The sequence below is a fragment of the Manis pentadactyla genome, chromosome 17 (assembly GCF_030020395.1).
Source record: "Manis pentadactyla isolate mManPen7 chromosome 17, mManPen7.hap1, whole genome shotgun sequence".
Taxonomy (NCBI): domain Eukaryota; kingdom Metazoa; phylum Chordata; class Mammalia; order Pholidota; family Manidae; genus Manis; species Manis pentadactyla.
The window spans coordinates 16157505-16178523 of record NC_080035.1 but is presented as its reverse complement, the minus strand read 5'-3'; positions in this window follow the sequence as shown (position 1 = coordinate 16178523).

Here is a 21019-nt window from a genome sequence, read left to right as displayed (position 1 = left end):
ATGAAGGGATTATACATTTTTAAAGCTACCTCTGCTCTTCTCCAAAAGGCAGTGTTAACCAGCTACCTGGTGACTCATTTTATAAGGTGATTCATTCTCACCCACAGACATATTTCTATTTTTGGGGAAAAAAAACACACCAGTGTACAGTCATGTTTAAGCAAGTGTGTTTTACTGAACTATTCTACCCCAAAGTGAATAGTGGGCCATTAATTTAACAACAAATAACACTTGAGGATACAAAATTCTTGATGTGAGTGAATGAACTAGGAACACTTCCCCTAAGTATTTCAGGAGCATTTTACCCTTCTTATTGGTAACTCTTATTCCATTCCAAAAACTTTTTTAAAAAAGGAGATAATTTGTTATTTATGTTTAATCAGTTTTAATAGAGGCCTGCATTTGCAAGGGTTGTGACATTTTCCTTTAGGAAAATGTGAGTGTCTTACATCCATTACCTCCTTGGCCGCCCCAGAACTACGTGCAGGAGACAGACAACTGCGAATTTGGCAACTAGCCAAGAAAGTAGACAGAAAAAGTTTAGGATTTCTGAAGGTCAGACTCCTGAGCTAGCAAAAGCAAGCAATGAACAGCTACAGATTTGTTAAAGTAATTTCTACCCCAATACTCTTAGGGTAGCAATGTGACCATTGATTTTGTTTGGTATCTGCCTCACTAACAGTGTTTGAAGGAACTACTTCCCTGCAGAGTTCTCTCTGCCAATCAGCCCCTCCTCTTTATGGTTTGTACTATTTGTTTATTTTTTTCACCTTTTATTTATATATTTTTATTTTTTATTAAGGTATAGTTGATAAACAATCTTATGAAGGTTTCACATGAAAAACATTGCGGTTACTACATTCACCCATATTATCAAGTCCCCCCAACATACCCCAGCACAGTTGCTGTCCATCAACATAGTAAGATGCCACAGAGTCACTACTTGTCTTCTCTGTGCTACACTGTCTTCCCCATGACCTCCCCCCCACATACAATGCATGCTAATCATAATGCCCCTCAATCCCCTTCTCCCTCCCTCTCCACCCACCCTCCCATACCCCTCCCCTTTGGTTACCATTAGTCCCTTCTTGGAGTCTGTGAATCTGCTGCTGTTTTGTTCCTTCAGTTTTGCTTTGTTGTTATACTTCACAAATGAGGTAAATCATTTGGTACTTGTCTTTCTCTGCCTGGCTGATTTACCAAACATAATACCCTCTAGCTCCATTCATACTGTTGCAAATGGTAGGGTTTGGTTTCATCTTATGGCTGTATAGTATTCCATTGTGTATATGTACCACCTCTTTACCAATTTGTGTACTGATAGACACTTAGGTTGCTTCCATATCTTGGCTATTGTAAATAGTGCTGCAATAAACATAGAGGTGCATATGCTTTTTGAGTCTGGGATCTTGTTTTCTTTGGGTAAATTCCTAGGAGTGCAATTCCTGGGTTAAACGGTATTTCTATTTTTAGTTTTTTTAAGAACCTCCATATTGCTTTCCATAATGGTTGAACTAATTTACATTCCCACCAGAAGTGTAAGAGGGTTCCCCTTTCTCCACATCCTCACCAAAATTTGGCGTTCCTTGTCTTTTCTATGTTGGCCATCCTAACTAGTGTGAGGTGATATCTCACTGTGATTTTAATTTGTATTTCCCTGATGATTAGCAATGTGGAGCATCTTTTCATGCACCTGTTGGCCATTTGAATTTCTTCTTTGGAGAAGTGTCTGTTCATAACCTCCACCCATTTTTTAATACGGTTATTTGCTTTTTGGGTGTTGAGGCATGTGAGTTCTTTATAGATTTTGGATGTTAACCCCTTGTCAGATATGTCATTTACAAATATATTCTCCCATACTGTAGGATGCCTTTTTGTTCTACTAATGGTGTCCTTTGCTGTACAGAAGCTTTTTAGTTTGATGTAGTCCCATGTGTTCATTTTTGCTTTTTATGCCCTTGCCTGAGAAAATGTGTTCAGGAAAAAGTTGCTTATGTTTATATTCAAGAGAGTTTTGCCTATGTTTTCTTCTAAGAGGTTTATGGTTTTATGACTTACATTCAGGTCTTTGATCCATTTCAAGTTTATTTTTGTGTATGGAGTTAGTAATCCAGTTTCATTCTCTTACATGTAGCTGTCCAGTTTTGCCAACACCAGCTGCTGAAGAGGCTGTCATTTTCCCCATTGTATATCCATAGCTCCTTTATCGTATATTAATTAACCATACATGCTTGGGTTTATATCTGGGTTCTCTATTCTGTTCCATTGATCTACAGGTCTGTTCTTGTGCCAGTACTAAATTGCCTTGATTACTGTGACTTTTTAGTAGAGTTTGAAGTTGGGGAGCATAATCCCCACAGCTTTATTCTTCCTTCTCAGGATTGCTTTGGCTATTCAGGTTTTTTGTGGTTCCATATGAATTTTAGAACTATTTGTTCCAGTTCGTTGAAGAATACTGTCAGTATTTTGATAGAGATTGTATTGTATCTGTAGATTGCTTTAGGTAGGATGGCAATTTTGACAATATTAATTCTTCCTACCCAAGGGCATGGGAAGAATTTCCATTTATTGGTGTCTTCTTTAATTTCTCTCATGAGTGTCTTGTAGTTTTCAGAGTCTATTTCTTGATTTTTTAATATTACATATAATTTAATTATGATTTCAGAAGTTTTTGAAATAGCAAAAAATCTCCAGGACTTCCAATGTTATTGTCTATGACTTAAATATTCACTTTTTGAATGTCCTCCCTCAATTAGTATGCCTTTTCTTCCTAGTCTTCTACTCTCTCAATAAGACTTTTTTCTTTTGTTCATATGACCCTTAAATTTCCACTTTTTAGCCCAATATTTTTCCTTGCTAAATATAGCCATCAGGCTATTAGTAAAACACTTGTTTTTCATCTCAACGGAATCTTTCAGAATTATACATATGTATTTCATTCATACTTTCAGTCATTCCACAAACCATTAAAACACACCAGGGCTACACTGGCCAGCAGGGAGGCAAGTCACAGGTTTACTTATCAAGAAGGTTCATGAGTAACTTCTACCCATGCACGTCAGCCACAGTCCACACAGCACTACTCCCACAGCATGGAGCAGACTCCCACTAAGACCCACAAAAATGCTGTAGTAACATAAATGCTATAGGAACATGCTTTCCCCAGAGGAAAGGAAAGAGATGGAAGGTAGAAGACAGTCCCTGTATGTCAAGGTGGTAGTGGAGCAAACTGACAGTATCAGACACAGGCTAGTGAAGAAGAGAACTCACAAATGTAATAATCAAGTGCTCCCTGCTTGTTGGAGGAAAATTACTAACGGGGGCCATGTGTCCAACCGAAGGGCAAGGGATGTAGAAAATAGTGAATTCCCCATAGAGATAGTATACATGCCCAAAAGTCTGGAGAACAAACCTAAGCAGAAGTACACAGAATTAGACAGCAATTTTCTCTGGAAATTGTTGCTCTATAGAGGCAAAGGTAAATAGGAACCTTCCTAAGGAAGCAAAGGAGGAAGAAAAGAATGAAGAAAGTTCAGTCAGAAAAAGGAAAAAGTAGATGAACAGGAGAAATTTCAAAGGACACATGGCCTTAATAAGGAGAAGAAAATTAGAAATCCAGAACCATTTTACCAGTATAATTATCATATACCTGCATAAACATGTGTGTGTATATGTGGAAGGATAAGAATGTAGAAATTTCTTAATCATTATATACACAATGTGGCTTACTACTTCAATAAATTTTGTGGAATTTATTCAGGATGTAAGTGAACTCAGATTCATGGCTTGACAGAATGGTGGACTACTGCCAAAATGTGATACTGAATTGCTTTTAAATCTTTTTATATTCAGATAATTTTGCCAAAAACATAAATGCATAAATAAATCAAATTAGTACATATGAACAAATCTGTCATTACCTTGTTATTATAGTATAGAGGCAAAAATCTGATTCCATGAAGTATATATCCAGTTCAGCATAGCTTTGCAAACCCACAATCCTGAATTTTTCTAAGCAAAATTTCTCACAAAGAGCTTTAATTTCTGCAAGAGTTAAATCAACCAAAATGCTAAACTTGGAAGGGAATGGTGTACAATTACAAAAATAAAAGGATAATTAGGTATACTTTTCTGGAATACTTTGAACTGTTTACTTCTTGTAGGCACTGGTTTTTCCAAATAAAAGCTCAGGGTGAATTAATTGTTGTAAAATAAATACACAATCAAGCAAATAACATTTTATAATTCTGAAACAAGCATATAATAGGAACCATTTCAAAGATGCCTAATCCAAGGGAACAGGCAAGTGGAAGTCGATTTGTGAGTTAGCAAATGTGATGATCTGGCAGTGAATGTTTCCAGCTCCCAGTTTTGAATGCACTTTACAGAATGAGTGAAAAGCACACAGGAAATTAAATGAATGCAACACTTGAAAAATTAAGCAGGTGGAGGAATGAGAGGAGAAGGGGAATGAGGGAACTAGTCTGGAGGGGAATAGGAAAGTAGGGAAACTGGAGAAGGAAGAAGAGAGGGAAATGAAACATATTTGACTATTTGAAAAATCTGTCTTCTTTGTTCAACATCTCTCAATCACCATCAGTGCTGGCAAATAGCTTGAAGATGTGATCCTGAATTGAAAGTTAATTAAAATCCAGTTCTAGTTTAATAATATGGTAAATACATCACAATTCTGTATGTAAATAACATCAGCAGATGAAGGATAAAAGAAGAATCAAAACTAAGTTGCTAGGAAGTTTACAAAGAAGGCAAAGAGCTTATCATGCAGAGAAAAATAATAATTAAACTCTGCTTCCAACTTATTGTTATTGTGCCTTTTATTAAGATTCTGCTTTAGTCCAAAAGTTATTTTCTTTCTGCCTCGTTTGTCTTGCCAAGGAGAAAAATAAGCACAAATTGCATTTTATTTCTCTATCCATAAAATCAGAGCCATGTTCTGCCCTCAACAACTTATTCCCACCTCTCCATGGACTGGATTATCTTCTTGATCACCTTTAACTTCCCCTAAGTAAAATTCTTTCCCAGAATTTTTACCCTTGGTTATAGTAAAATACCAAGTAATGGAAGTTATATTGTTTATCTAGGGAAAAGTTTGGCATTTCAGATAGATTTCACTAGTCAACCCAGCCAACTTCTTTGAAAACCACTTAGATTTCCAAGCATCCTAATAGATTCTGCTTAATAGGTATGTTACATGCTTCTGGGAGCCACTGCTATCCATATATGTTCATTCTTATATATTTGTATGTATGAGCATGCATAAAATGAGAAGATGTTTATAAGATTTCTTTGTAATTTGGAAAGTACTTTCCAAAGTCAAGATAATTTTTTAATTATAACAGTTAGTCAGTGTCATAAATCTTTTGTGTTTCACCCAGTATGTGGGCTAAATTATGTTTCCTTAGTGGCCTGGAATACGTACAGCAATTACAAAACTTTAGGGTCCCCAAGTAGGGGAGTGCCTTAATTTGTTTGGGCTGCTATAACAAAAGTGCTATATACTGCCTGGCTTGAACAACAAACATTTATTTCTCTCAATTCTGGGAGGGTGAGAAGCAGATGATCTAGGTATTGGTGGATTTCAGTCAATTACCCGTCTGGTGAGGAGTCACTTCCTAGCAGCCTACATTTTCACTGTGTCCTCAGATGGCGGCAAGAGAGCTCTCACAGGCCTTTTTCATTAGGGCACCAATCCCATTCATGAGGGCTCTACCCTCACAGCCTAGTCACCGCCCCAAGGCCCCACACCCAAATGCCACCGCATTAGGCACTGGGGTTCGACACAGGAATTTGGGGAGACACAAACATCCAGACCATAGCAGAAAAACTTACTAAAGACCACATTTTTCTTCCTCTCCTGAGAACTGGAAGTTCTGGTGTTGTGAAATAGAATCACTATAACTTCTACTTTATTCCATCTTCCCATTGATCCACTGTGCCTCAGTTCCAGAGTGAGAAAATGGTAGGCAGATGGAAATATCAAATGGATAGCCTCTTACAGAATCAGGGTTGAAAGGACAGGTGAAAATGTCTCCCATCAGGTCAGGAAGCTAGATGAAATGAAAGTTTCTTGAGAGAGCACAGCCAAATTTATTTACCCGCACCTGATTCATTTCCACCTCACCTGAGCCTCCCAGCAGGCAGCACAAAGACATCGTAGGTGCCACCACCAGGCTTGCAGAGAGGGGAAGGAAAGCGGCCATCCTGTCCCACCTCAGTTCTTCCAGGAATACGGGGTCTGGTGCCTTTTTATGCACCATTGCTCTCTTCCAAAATAAACAAATCTTGGAAATGCAACACTGCCTCAGGTGGTTCTCAGGAGAGAGGAAACACCTCCATCATGTGCATACATTTGAGAGACGTGTGTGGCGAACACCCGCACAGGCAGAAGCAACGGGGATGTTCGCTGCTCAGTTATTCTGTTCTTGCCGTAGCCAAAAATTCAGAAAGAGTATTGAAGGGGCCAAAGGGAGGATTTTCTTTTCTCCAAGACTAGCTGAAGGAAAAGAAAGCCAAGCCCACAACGCCTCAGCAACGAGGCACATGCTAATTATCTGAATGGGAAGAGATGTACCAATGCTAAACACAAAACAGAATAAATTCAAAAATTTGAGAAGAGGATGTGACTTGGCTAAGATATTATTTCTTCCTTTTTCTATTTCCAGCCCACTTTAATTCAAGCAGCTCACATCTGGTGTTTTATGTGAAGGAGGAAAACCTCACTGAACCAAGGCTGAGCAGCTCCAGGCTGAGAAGCAGGCCTGCACACTCCAGGAGGTGGAGAAAATCACAGAGCAGACCCACCCACCAATCTCCGGCTTTTAGAGCACAGGATCAGTGCAAGCACTTCCATTTCAGTTAGAGGGAATAGAGAAAGAAGAGGTAAAGTAGTTAAGTCAATCAGGAGAAAAATCATTTCAAACCCATTATACCAGAACAGAGAGCCCTCCCTCATTGCTCTGCTGTTACCTAGTTCATCTACAAGTAGAAAATTAGGATGCCATTTTCTATATTCTTTTACAATATCCCTTACTTTTGAATTCAGTTATGGGTTTGTAAAAAACATAAAAAATGTTGATCCTTTTTTAAGTCATAAAATTTGCAAAGTTTTAATCACGAAATTGGAGTTGAGATGTTCTACATGAGTCTGTAGGTCAAAACAAAATCACAGAAAAGTGTGGCCCACTGTACTTACCATAGATGTTGTATTAAAATGAGCTCAATGGACTGTACTGTCGACCTGATCTCCCCTCCACGGTGGAAGTGAGTAACTCTGCCAGAAACACACTCACTTCTTCTGAACCTCATTCAGACAATGAGAATAATTGTAGGATTATTATGAAGACTGAAATAATAAAAGGGTCTAGAACTAACATATGGGGCTGCTACATAACAGGTACTAAGCAAATAAGAGTGTCCTTTACTTTCTTTTGACACCACAAATCTCCTCTAATGCTCTAAGTTGTCAGACTAACAAAATAACTGAGAAAGATTATAGTCCCAAAAACATTAAAAAATTCTGGGTGCATAATTTGAAAAACTAGACTGATGCACAACTATCCCTCAGGAACTAAAAAGAGAATTTCTCCCCTAGGAAATCCCATCTCCACTAATCTTACTCAGAAGACTTTCTGCCAATGTCTCATATTTCTCTGTCCAAGTTTTATACCCATTTACAAATGAATATTTCAAAGTGATTTATGAGAAGCTCCTTAATTTTAATCTGATAAGATACACCCCATAAATTTGTGAGGACGCCTGGGTATTTTCCAGGTTAACCTGGCTTCTAATAGAGAATCTTTTGTGAATTAGCTCTCAATATTTTGTTTAATTCTCAGTGATCAGTCAGAGCTTCAGTTCTTATTGCCATATTCCCTTTAGAGAAGCTCAGAGATATGTCAGATTGCTTGTTTTTCCAAAATAAAAAAAGAGGAAGAAGAAGAATTTTTGCTTTATTTGCAACAGCAGTGTTGTATACACATCCGGCCAGTGAGGGAAACATACTTTACACCACAGTGCTCTTGTATAAACAGGGGATCATCTGCTCTCTTGTCCTACAAGCCTGAAGAGTATGTGAGGCTGTTTCCAAAATCAGACAGGGTATACTATGGTCAGGAAAATAGTCAAGGCATTGGCTGGGAGGGGAGAAAACATGTATCAAACTTCAAGTGTGGGCTGTTAAACTAAATTAGCTGTGTCTCCTGGGTGTGCTAATTGCAGGGCCATGTGAAGACATTGTGTGGGGTGGGGAGGTGTGCCAGTAAATACAAGAGGTAACATGGGAGGAGTAAACTGTATAATGCATTGACTAGTCAGTTCAGCCAGATTAGTCTACAAATAAAGGATATATATTGTGGTATTTTTTTATGAAAACCATGCTACCAGTTGAACATACTTCCCTAAAGATGCCATCAATGGCTGGACAGTCTGCAAAATTACAGACCAAAATACAGACATGCATGGCTCCTAGTAATCATCAGTTCAGTCTTAAAAGCTGCACGTTTACTTTTTACTTTTGCTTTTCACCCAAAGCTTTGGAGACATTGGGAGTTTTCAGTCTTTGGGGTCTGAAAATTACTTTCTTTGAAAAATAATGACATCACAAAAATACATTCACTTAGCAATTGTCTGTCATCCTATTTACTGACAGAAAAGCAGCCAGATATTACTGAAAATATGACCATGACCCTAACTGAATCAAATCAGCATAATTCAACAACATAGAACATACCCTGTGGGTACAAATGTGTTTATTTTTCTTTACAGCTCCATTAGTTTGGACCTGAACTTCAGCCTTTTGAAAATGTCAACACTACGTAGGTTGTAGAGAGTCAAATTCTTAGCCTTGGTTCATTAATATGACTGCAGCCATTGGTTTGGTTTGAATTCACATCCAAGGGCACACTGTGCCAGCACATTTTCCAAGAATAGAGACAGAAAGAGAGTAGAGATGAGACGGAAACAAACACAGACATTGAGCAATATACTATTATAGATAAATGCAATATAAATCTTGTATCACTTCACATATCTATCAAAACATCTTTCTTAAAAGATCATGAATATCCCATTAGTGAGTTATTTTGATACTCTCCTAAAGAAAATATTACTAAAACTGCCTTTAATTGCTGTGTAATCTATATAGCAGATATAGTTGATTCTATTCTAGACTTGGTATTTGTTGCTACCCTTAGAAAACAGAATTGCTGAAAGGTGATTGTCAAGCCTTACAATCAAGTGTAAACTCTTCCATCTTGAAAGAGCACACAGATTTTCATTCTATTCATGGATGTAAAAGCTGCAGAGTACCATACATGGCCTTGCTCAAGTGTTAATTGCATCAAACAGAAACAGGGGGAAACATCTGAACAGGCTATGAAGAAAGAACAAAATGTCAACTCTGAAGGAAATTAAATACTTCAAAAAGATCTATGTGATAGAAAGTTTAGAAATTGAAACTAAAATATACCAGAAGGCATTTCATTTCTCCTGTCATTTTTAACACATCCTTGTTCTGACATGCCTACAATGCTATAAAAGCTATCCTACTGTATTTAAACTTCTCAAATACCCAGAAGCCTGAGAGTTGATTGTTTAAAAATGAAACAAAAGTTAAGCAAAACTTTACCAACCATTGAAAAGAGATTTCAGTTCAATTTAGAATACTACCTAATTCATCCCTGCTGATTTTCCATTCATGTTGGTGAAGTTAATTTGTCTCATATTATTTTACTCTTTTTACTCACTACTTTTGCAATGAAAAACAATTCAATCTCACCTTTGAAGAGTGATAATTATATTTCTGTCACTTACATGAAGGATCTTAGTAACTCCCTCCTGAGTGAGGTTTTTTGAGTTATGGGTCTCTCACCTTCATAACAGAAACGTAATAAGCATCCTTTGCAGGTGAGGCATTCTTCTGTTGTGAATGGAAGATGAGTTCCAGCTCCTGTTGTCAAGACACCCTCCACTGGAGGCTGGAAGACTCAATTCTGAATCATTCAAGGTGCTGATTCCTCAAGGAGATACTCTTTTTCCCACACAGTGGCTTGGAGATTAAGACACCCAAGAGTCTTCTAAGTATGGAAATCACACACACACATACACACACGCACACACACATTCATGTATGTATGCCTGCATACATACATTCACATGTATTTATAACACATATTCCATATAATTTAAATACTATATGTGTACATATATAAATACATACTTGTGCATTATGTATGTGTGTGTTTCAATCATGGTGTAATACAAACTAATTATATTTGGCCTCACACTAGGCCATAGGTAGCCAGTATAATATTTTTCTTCATGATGGTCCTCCAAAGATTTGAAGACAGCTATCTTAATATGCTATACTGGTTCACATAACTTCTTAATTATTTCTTAGGGATACCTGAGTTATCTCTTCCAAGATTAACTTAAAAATTCAAGTGACACACAATATCCTCATAGTTTTATCCTGTTTGCACCTTTTCCCCTGGAATTTGCCTTCCAGAAGTTGGGGAAAAGAACAGATGCATCTTGGTAGTAACATAAAAACCCACAAAATGGACTTCAACATTGGAGGGACCTGGCATTAATGTCCAAACAACAGCTTTGCCTATTTTGTGTATATTTGTCCATGTATTTAATTATTCACATGTCTATATTTCAGTGTCATCACCTGAAAAACTAAGTTTTTGTAAAGATTTAATGTGCAGTACAAATTAAAATAGTGTTTCTGTAAATATTACATGAAATTACTTACATATTACAATCAGCAAACTGGCACATAAGGACAAGCAATTGTTCAGTACTGAATTATTTCTTAAGACAGAGATCAACCTGTTCCATCCCAAAGAGTTGATGAAATTAGATATTTTGTTACGCTTAAAAAGTAACAGGCAAGTCACTTGTTAAGTCCAAGGTGCACATTGTGTGCTATGGGAAAAGCCTAAAAATGTATTATATGGAAGAAGTCTAAGGAGTCATTTTTATAAACTACACCATAATAAATTTGGGAGCATTTTAAACTCTAACTTGGGTAAAATTCACAGTAGAAAATACAGTTTTCCTTAGCAAATATATCATGTGCCCCTCCCTCCCCCATATGTCCTAGTTTCCCCTGTTGGGGGCCATATAATTATTTCTTGCCTATGGTTAGTGTCACTCCAGGGGGAAGGGTGTTTCCAGTTTGGGGTGAATCTCCTATGAAACTAGTGAAACTGAAATAAGTCAAGGGAAAGGTAGGTTGAGAGAAAACATATTTTACTGCTTACAGCATGTTTGAATTGGCCGGCCAGGCTCAGCACCATCCATCTCCTTCAGCCACAGCTTGCGCTCTGCACCCACGGCACGCTCTCTACTTCCTGCCCAGCACTTCTGGGAGGAACTCTATTGGCAGGTCCTTGGTGACTGGCAGATGCCAGACCAAACACGTGCCAGGAATGGAGGGGAGGAGAAATGGCTGTTTTCTCTTCAGCCCCTGCCCCAGATTGACAGGAGGCTCTGCAGTAGTAAACACCTATGATACCTAAATGGACTGAGACCAGGTGGGAGATTCTGGAAATTCTGCCATTTACCCCACAATCCACCCGTCTAGAATTCTCACCTTGCAATCTACATGCCTCCAATCTTCTGCAATGATCGCTATGCAAGAAAGCTAGAGCACTGTAACCAGACTAATAACATATAATAACAACAGATACACAGGTAGCAATAAAATAATGACAATCCTCAAGCCTGAGAATCCAGCTGGGTTCAAAGTTCTACTCATATTAAATCCCTAGCATGCTCATTCCACAGGCGGCCAGCAGCTGACCAGTAGGGAGCTCAGTGCACGCTCAGCAATCAGTGGCTGTGGCTAGAAGGTGGGCCCAACGTGCAAGGACTGTGGAAAAGAATAACCTTACGGCGATAAGGTATATGTTTTAATGACACCAGCATAGGTAAATCCTGCCCATCAGGTAGGATGCATGCAAGAGTCCTGTGATAGGACAGTGGCAGGAATGGGATCTCATCCTGGTCTAGCACACCAGACCTACCCCCTCCCTGTGGGAGTTACAGATGGGTCAGTACGTAGGGCTACAGGAGGCACACGCACAGGCCATAAAGGCAAAACAAAACTTCCCTGTAAGAGGCTCTTACCTTTTGGCCATTTTGGGTACACTACTGTGATCACTGGGGGGCCCTCTGCTGTTACTCAAGGAACACATGGGAGGCCAGCTTCCGGGTCTTATCCCCAAGGTGCCAGAAGGGCTGGCCATCGCTGGTCCATGTGTTGAAATGTCCAGGGCCACATCCATGCAACAGAATATCCAGGGTTTAGCACAATTGGTGCTGGCAGCAGGATGTTCCGCTGCTGGTCATATCCTGGCTTCAGTAACTCCTCTTTGGTTTGCATGTGCAGTTGTATGGGAGAGGCAGCAATGTGTGTTAGCATGTCCAAAGGGCTCAATGCTCCCTTCTGGGGCTTCTCATTCAAATGCCGTAGCACTGCCCACAAGCAGACTGATCATCCCTATAGACTATTGGTGTCTGACTTCAGGCCAGATTTCAACAAACCATTGTACCTCTCCATCATGCCTGCCCCAATAGTGTTATGTGACACATGAAACTTCCACCTTATCTCTAATTGTTGCACCCATTCTTGTAACACATGTCCAGTAAAGTGGGGCCTTGATCATTTTCAATCACCTGAAGCTGGCAATAGGCTGCAAAGAGATGCTCTAGGCCCCTTTTGGTCATTTGCTTGTCTGCACAACATGCAGAAAAAGCAACCACAGTCCACTAGCTGTGTCCACACAAGTCATGGCATTCTGATATCCTTGTGATAAGGGCAGAGGCACAATGTAGTCCATCTGCCCCCTGACAAGGGATATCAGCCCCTCTGGTATTGTCCCATGTTGCTGTGGGATTCAGTGCAAGTCCCTTTTAGAGCACACATGGCGTTCTTTCCAGGCTCTGCTGACTTCTTAAAAGATCAGTGACAAGCCCCATGGATGGCCTATAGCCCACATTGTCTTTTGCCCCATGTGCAACAAACACTGATGTAACCATTGGGCATACATCAGAGGCAGGCTTTCCTTCTAGCCAATGCACCTGGGCCCAATGTGTCTGCTTCATCCTTCCCTGGGGATGCCAAAGGCAAATGGCCAGTCACATGATATGACAGTAACAGTCTTAGTCTGACCACAGGCCCATAGGTCTTGCCACAACTCTTGTCCCCAAAGGGGCCGGTGACCAACCACCCAGTTGGCATGGTACCATGTTGACAGCCCAGGGTCAAGCTCAAACAGGTGGCCCAGACATCAATGCAGACAACTATTGGGAAGTGCTCCTGGGTGATCATGAGCCATGCTGTTCAAAACTCAGCCCACTGACTGCTCTTTCCCTCCCCATCATACATCCATGCTCTCTCAATCTTAGGATACAAAGCCACAGCCCTCCACTCTGGGGGCTGCCCATGACTGGAGCTGTCTTCAACCATCTTCAGGTACAGGGGCTCTTCACTCTCAATAAAGGTTCTCTGTTACTAATGGCTCCAAAACAAGGTCTTCTTGCTTTCCACTAGTGTATGTCACTGGTCCACTAAGCATTGGCAGTGTCCACTTAAGGGGGTAGTGGAGAGGGCACTACTGTAAATATGCATAAATATGTGTGCTGTATATATGTGTGCCACTTGGCCCGTATAGGCATCCGTGCCACACCACTCCATGGCCTTTGGGTCCAGTCTCACACCCACCCAACAATGGGATAGGTGGTTATTACCTGGTCAGAGTTGTTCTGGGGATGAACTCTGTAGCCAGCAAGGCATGGTACATAGCTGTCAGTTGCTTCTCTATCAAGGTGTACTGAACCTCTGCTCCTTTTCTGAGTTGTGACCAGAATCCAATAGGTTGGCAGGTCTATTCAAGCCACTGCTAGAGGCCCCATCCATAACCATCTTCAGTTACATGAACATCCAGCTCACAGGGCCTTGATGGGCCCATTACACTCAAGGCCCTTGACTGCTCGCTTAGCAGCAATAAAAGCAGCTGCACATGTCTCACCCCAGTCCCACCTGATGCCCTTTCATACCAGCCAGTATAAGGGTCTCAGAATTTGTGCCAAGTGTGGGATAAACACTCTTCAATAGCAAAAGACCAAAAACTCTTGTAATACTGCCACAGTGGTAGGGGTAGGGAATGCCTGGACCTTGTCTATGACTGCATCAGGGACGACTTCAGTTTTACCTGATCAGACAACCCCCAGAAACTTTATAGACAAACCAGGTCCCTGAACCTTGGTGCTGTTCACAGCCCATCCTTTCTCCTGTAGATGTTGCAGCAGACTAGGAACTGCCCCTCTAAACCTGCAAGAGAATCAGGCGTGAGCATGATATCTTCAATGTAGTGATACGGCCGCACCATTTACAGTTTCTTCCATGTGGCCAAGTCCATGACAAATGGTGTGACTGTGGAGGTGTCCCTGTGGAAGGACAGGAATGTCCACTGCTGGCCTTCCCACATGTAGGCAAACTGTTCCTGGCCGTCCTGTGTTATGTCAGTAGAGAAGAAAGTATCAGCAAGGGCCACAACATAATGATACTTCTCTATTTCATGACTGATGGTGTCCCAAATGGCTGCTATTGAGGAAATAGCAGCATGCAGAGGGTGTGACTTTGTTGAGTTCCCTGTAATCCATGATCATATGCCAGGAGCCATCCAGCTTTTTCACTGGCCACACTGGGGAATTAAAAGGACTGAGTGGGCTTTATGATGCCCACCTTCTCCAGCTCCTGTAGTTTCTCCAATTTCCTTGTGCCTTCCAGGCAATTTATAATGCTTAGTATTCATCACTTGCTAAGATACAAGCAAAGCTACAGGTGGGTGCTTAGCATGTAGATCTGCTATAGTACAAGTAACCTCACTTATTAGTTGACCTATATGGAGGGCAGGAAAAGTCACAAAGGACCCAAAGAGGGACCGGGGAGCTATATGGAGCACCAGGTTTCTCATTCCCATGGTGAAAAATTCCTAATCAGGGCCCTGGGGGGTCTATATTATAGATGATATTTTTCATGCCCAACTCCTGTAGAACCTGCCGGAGCTCTGCATATGTTTGCCAGCTAGCAGGGAAACATGGTAAATCACCATGACTAGGCCAAACTGCTGGAAGGGCTTCAGTCAGCCACTCCAGAATGGCATGATTCCCTGGGGTCTGATGGGCATTTTATAACCTCTGCCAGAGAGAGGGATGAGCCATCAAGGAAGCCAGTTTACCCACTTCTGACCCAGACAGAATAATACCCTCTACTTCTAAAGACCAAAGATGCAAAGCCATGTAGGCAGAGGCTCCTAGGGCCTCTGTTGAAACCACGTGCTGAAATCCACCTGCTTGGCCTGGGTACTGGGGAGGAGCAGGGAGTGCTTCACAACCTAGGGAGGGGGCTGCTCCTCTCCCTAAGGTACCCACCGCTGTTGCATCTTTATTTTGCTAACTACAACCAGATGGTCTTTAAACATGGGGGGCTGGTGCCTCAGGCAGTGACCTTGGCCACAGCTCAGTCCTCAGTCCCACCCTCTCACCCTCCCCTGGCATCTCCTCTGCCGTCTCAGGGGCTGAAGGCACCCCTCCTTCCTTAATCTCCCCCACAGCCTGCTGCAGATCTCATTTTTCTGTTGCCTCATCCCTCGCTGCAAGTCTGTCTCTCAGCAGCATGATCTCAGTCCTTATTAGCTTTCATCCCACAACTCACCTCCCTGTTCTTACAAATAACACTTCAAATGTCTCTCCCCTTAGTAACCCTTTCCATTGCCATGAGAAACAGCCAACCCACATATCCTGCTGCTCTGTATCTACTCAGTCCCCCTAAGGAGTCCCTGTTTTGCAAAGGGCCAATTCCATTGCCTCCGGCGTCCCCACCCTTCCCCAGTTCTAGGGAGGGACCCACTCTTCCAGAGGACCCTTCACCCTAGACCAAATCCCCACTGGGAAATCCCCAGATGAATCTGCACCACCCACACCAGGACCCCCTGGTGAAGCTCCACCATCCATGGGGGGTGGGGGGCCCCAAGTGTCTCTCTACCATACACAGGGAGGTCCAAGGGAATTTTCCCACACCATCTATAGAGGCAGCCCACACAAACATCGCACCCATAAGGACAGATTTCAGGTTCACGGGATCCTGCTGACTCACATCAGATGTAGCTCCAGGGGCAGGGTGTTTCCAGCCCAGGCCAAATCCTCTGTGAAACTGGTGAAACTGAAATAAGTCAAGAGAAAGGGTGGATTGGGAAAAACCATTATTTATTGGTCACAGCTTGCTCAAATTCACTGCCAGGCTCGGCACCATTGTCTCTGGCCTCAGCTCATGCTCTACCCCCACTGTGCGCTCTCTACTTCTCGCCTGCCCCTTCTGGGAGTAACTCTATTGGCGGGTCCTTGGTGACTGGCAAACACCAGACCAATTATGTACCATACCAGCAATGGAGGGAAGGAAAGAATGGTTATTTTCTCTCCACCCCTTGCCCAAGATTGACAGGAGGCTCTGCAGTGATAAATACCTATTGATACGTAAATGGACTAATACCAGGCAGGAGATTCTGGAGATTCTGCCATTTACCCCACACTTAGTAACCATATAAGACATTTGAGGTCCAAGAATTTTAAGAGTGGCTTGAGTTCCCCTCTCTCTTTCCCATGTTTACAAAATAAATGTGTTATCTGGAAATAACAGAGCCATAGTCTGAAAACAGTCTGAATTCCTCTTATGGTCAGAGATTTCAACAGCCTTCTCAATAACTGAGAGGAAAAGCAGACAGAAAATCATTAAGTATAAAAAGTGCTTGAAAAACACTATCAATCAACTTGAACTAATAACTCCACCTAACAACAGCAGAATATACATTCCTTTAATACACATGGAATATTTATTAAGCTAAACCACCCTCCAGGCAATAAAAGAAGTCTAAATAATTTGAAAAGTGTGAAAACCACATATATTTTTATCACAATGGAATTAAATTAGAAATAAAAAACAAATCAGTATGAGGCCAATCCCTCAACATTTAGAAACTAAATAACATATTTCTGAATAATCAGTAGGTAAAAATGAAATTAAAAAATTAAATGAAATTATAAATTATTTTGAACTGAATTCAAATGAAAACACAACATATCAAAATTTGGGGATAATGTTTAAAGTCCTTAAATGGCACTAATATTTCTTTAATAGCATTGAAGAACTATATTACAATCAGAAACAATTGCTTAATTTTCATCTTAAAAAGTAACAAAGCAAATTAAAAGAATAACAAAAGGAAATAATAAATATCAGAGCAGAAATCAATAAAATAGAAAACAGAAAAAACAATGAAGAAAAAAGCAAAATGTGGTTATTTGAGGAAATCCATAAATTGATATATATCTGAATAGACTGATTAGAAATTAAAAATAAAAGACATAAATTAGCAATGTGAAAAATAAAAGAAGTAGCAATGCTATATATTTTAAAGACATTTAAATAAAAATAATGACACACTATATGAAATGTAAAAACTGCTTGAAAGAAACAAACTACAAAAGCTCACTAAGGAAGAAATAGATTATCTGAATAGTCCAATGTCATTTTTTAAATTGATATATAAGCTTCTAGAAAAATAGAGGAAGAGGAAACAATTCATTCTATAAGGCCAGCATATTCTGATACCAAAATTGGACAGAGATGTTAAAACTACAGATTTATAGTTCTGATTAATAAAATGCAAAAACTATTTAAAAATTTTATGAAATCTAATCCAACATATAGAAAAGATAATGCATCACAATCAAGTGGAGCTTATACTAGCAATGGAAAATTAGTTGAATATTCTAAGATTAATTAATGCAATTTATCAAAGTAAACTAAAAACAAAAGAGATATGATCATCCAATATATACAAAAATAAAAGATTTCACAAAATCCAACATGCATTTTTAATTAAAAAGACTCAGCAAACTAGAAACAGAAAGGAATAAAAGCAATTCCCCCAAAACCTACAGCAAAAAGCAAACCTAATGGTGAAAGCATGAACAATTTCCTTCTCAGAGCATTAAGAAGACAAGAATGTTCACTCACCACATATATTTGACATTACAATGAAAGTTGGAGCTACTACAATGAGGCAAGTAAAAGAAATACAAATCATCTGCATTAAAAAGGAAGAAAAGTCTTCTTTATCTGAAGACAGCATGACCATCTATGGACTCCTTATTTAAAAAGTACTAGAATGAAAGTTTAGCTAGATAACAGGATAAAGATAAATATATATAGTCAATTGTATTTCCATAATCTAGCAACAATCAGAAATTGAAGTTATAATAGCTTCAAACAATACTAAATTTATAGAGATAAATCTGACAAAAGATGTATAATATCTATATGCTATAAAACATTCCTTAGAGAATTAAAGAACATCTTTATAAATAGATAAACCATGTTCATGGATCAAAATATTAATTATAGTTATTTTTCACCCATTGATGTGTAGATTAAATGCAATCTCAATCAAAATTGAGCAGTCCTTTCTGTAGGAATTGACAAGGTGATATGAAATAATACATCTACACTAAACCTCTACTTAAAAACCACTTTGAAAGAGAATTATTTGAAAGAGAACAAACTTTCAAAGGCACTTCAATGAAGATAGTATTTTCAGCAAATGGTACTGGAACAATTGGATAGCCATATACAGAAAAAGAAAATAACTTCAATCTATACAAATATTAACCATCAAAATGGATCATATGCCTAACTGTAAAAACTGAAACTATAAAATTTCCAGTAGAAAAGAAAGTAGGAAATCTTTGAGACCTTTAGTTAAGCAGTTTTCTTTCAACACCGAAAGCACAATCTATAAAAATGACCACTTGATTCCATTAAATTAAGAAATTTCTCATTTTGAAAGGCACCTTTCTTAAGAAAAAGTAAATAACAGAATAAGAAAAAATATTTACAAACATGTATGCAATGAACTACTACTCTCAAATTCAATAATTAAAAAAAGAACAAAAGATGTGAATAGATACTTCATAAGAATATACAGATGGTGATTAAGTACTAACTAACATCAGTGAAGTTCCAAGCCACACTGGAATCTGAAGCAGCAGGGAAACTCAATAATATTAGTATAGGCTTTATTTAAAATGTTGATACTTTGTTATTGTGGGTATTTTGAAGTATTTTTATTTTTTTAATATTGTACTAAAATATTATTTATTTTGATTACTGAGTTTCTTGGCACCTCTCAAATGTTGTGGCCAAGGTAGCAGCTCATTCATTTTATTATATGATTGACTCTGCTGTCATATCATTACTAATTAGATAAAAGGAAATAAAACTAAGTACATCTACACATCTATTAGAATGTCTAAGATTAAAAATAAGATTGATCATTCCTAGTATTGGCAAGAATGTGAAAACATGAACTCTCATACACTGCAGGTAGTAATGAAAAATAGTACAATCACGAGAGGAGATTAAAGATGGCAGCATGAGAGGTGAGACAGAGGCCTCCTCCTAAAACCGAATATAATACGAAAATATAATTAATACAACTAATTCTGAAAGAGCAACAGGAAAGAGGGCTGCGCCAGACTGCATACACCTGGAGAAAAGAATAGACCTCAAGGAACAGGGTAACGTACCAAAGCTGTGGCCCAGCAGGATGCAAGCCCTTTCCCCACCCCAGTTCATTGGCCAGAGTAAAAGAAATGGAGTGGAAGGGAGTGGAGGCCTGGGACTGCTGAACGCTTAGCTCTGGAGATCTGCTCTGGGAGTAGAAACCTATATTGCATGGTGCTCTGGGGATTAGGGCATTGGAAAGCTAAGACAGGCAGAATACCTGGAGAGACTGAGATTCAAGCCTCTTGTGGAAAACAGTGATCCATATCCTGCTTCTCTGGGACAAAAGAAAGGCGAGCAGTCTGCGATACTTCCTTACAGTGAGAGGGCTGCTAAAGGGGCAAGGATTGCACAGAACTTACTGCTCAGGAGAAAGGACAGGTAGAAAAAATTGTCTGGGAGCCCTCTGCCCAGCAGGTTGGGAGATTTCATGATCTTCAGGCACTCCAGCCCCCTGGCTGTCTACACAGCTCCAAGGGCCCCCTCCATGATATGCATCCTGCTGCAACTTCCTCCTGGCCAGGGCGTACCTGGCTCATAAATGGGCAAATGCTGCCCTGGCATCAGGCCAGCCAGAAGGAAGCCCCGCATACAGCAGCTACAAATGCAAAGCATAGAGGCTTATACCGGTGTGCTCCGCCCACTGATTCTGGCAGTGGAGACAGCCATAGCAGCCGGGAAGCAGGAAACAGCTCTTTCCTCCCCCCAGGCACCAACATAGGTCCCCTGAGACCCCCTATATTGCTCTAGGGGCTGAGCAGCTACAGAAAGTAGACTCTCTGGGCACTAGAGGGTGCTACATATAAATATGAAACATGAAAGGAACCTGGTTCAAAACAAAATTATACATACACCAGAGAAAGAGTCAAGTGAAATTGATCTCAGGAATCTTCCTCAAAGAGATTTCAAAATAAAAATCATAAACATGCTCATGGAGGTAGAGAAAAATATTCAAGAAGTCAGGAATGAATTCTGGTTGGAAATCCAATCATTATGGAAAACAGTATCAGAAGGGAAACATAAAATGGAAGATTTTAAAAGCAGATTAGATATGGTGGGGGAGACGATAAATGAAATAGAAATTAGAGAAGAGGAATACAATCAAACTGAGACACAGAGAGATAAAAGGATCTTTAAGAGTGAAAGAATATTGAGAGAACTGTGTGACCAATCCAAATGGAACAATATTCATATTATAGAGTACCAGAAGAAGAAGAGAGAGAAAAAGGGATAGAAAGTGTCTTTGAAAAGGTAATTGCTGAAAACTTCTTCAATCTGGAGAAGGAGATAGCCTCTCAGTCCATGGAGGTACACAGATTTCCCAACACAAGGGAATCAGGGAAGACAACACCAAGACATATAATA